Consider the following 491-nt stretch of genomic DNA (forward strand, 5'->3'; position numbering starts at 1 on the left):
CCGCGATGAATTTGAATTATCTATTGTGTCATGTTATAATATCAATTCAAGTGGCCCTATGGTTGAAGTTATTTAAATTTTATGAAGGCATATTAAGGTTGATTAAAGCGACACCAGTTAGGATCCTACGGTTCCCTCATTCCGGCATCACTATTTTCTATTGGATTCACTTGGTCCAAATGAACTTACTAAATTCAACTTAATGAATTCCATAATTTCATTTAAACCGTGGAAAGCCTTGTTAGCAACCGTAGGTTACCTCCTTCCTAGGGATTCCCGATCATCCAACAAAGACACCTTAATTTAGTTGAAGTTGTGGTTTTGTATGATGTTTGTGATTAAATCTTGAGTTATTTTATATTTTGAAAGTTGTGGCGGTGAATTTTATCTTGGTTGGTTTCAGTCCTGGTTTTGGGTATGGTTATGATTATGATTAACATGCAAGTTTATGTTGTTTTCATGCACGTAGGTAAATGCAAGCATAAAACATG

Source organism: Phalaenopsis equestris, unplaced genomic scaffold (assembly GCF_001263595.1).
Source record: "Phalaenopsis equestris unplaced genomic scaffold, ASM126359v1 Scaffold234004, whole genome shotgun sequence".
Taxonomy (NCBI): domain Eukaryota; kingdom Viridiplantae; phylum Streptophyta; class Magnoliopsida; order Asparagales; family Orchidaceae; genus Phalaenopsis; species Phalaenopsis equestris.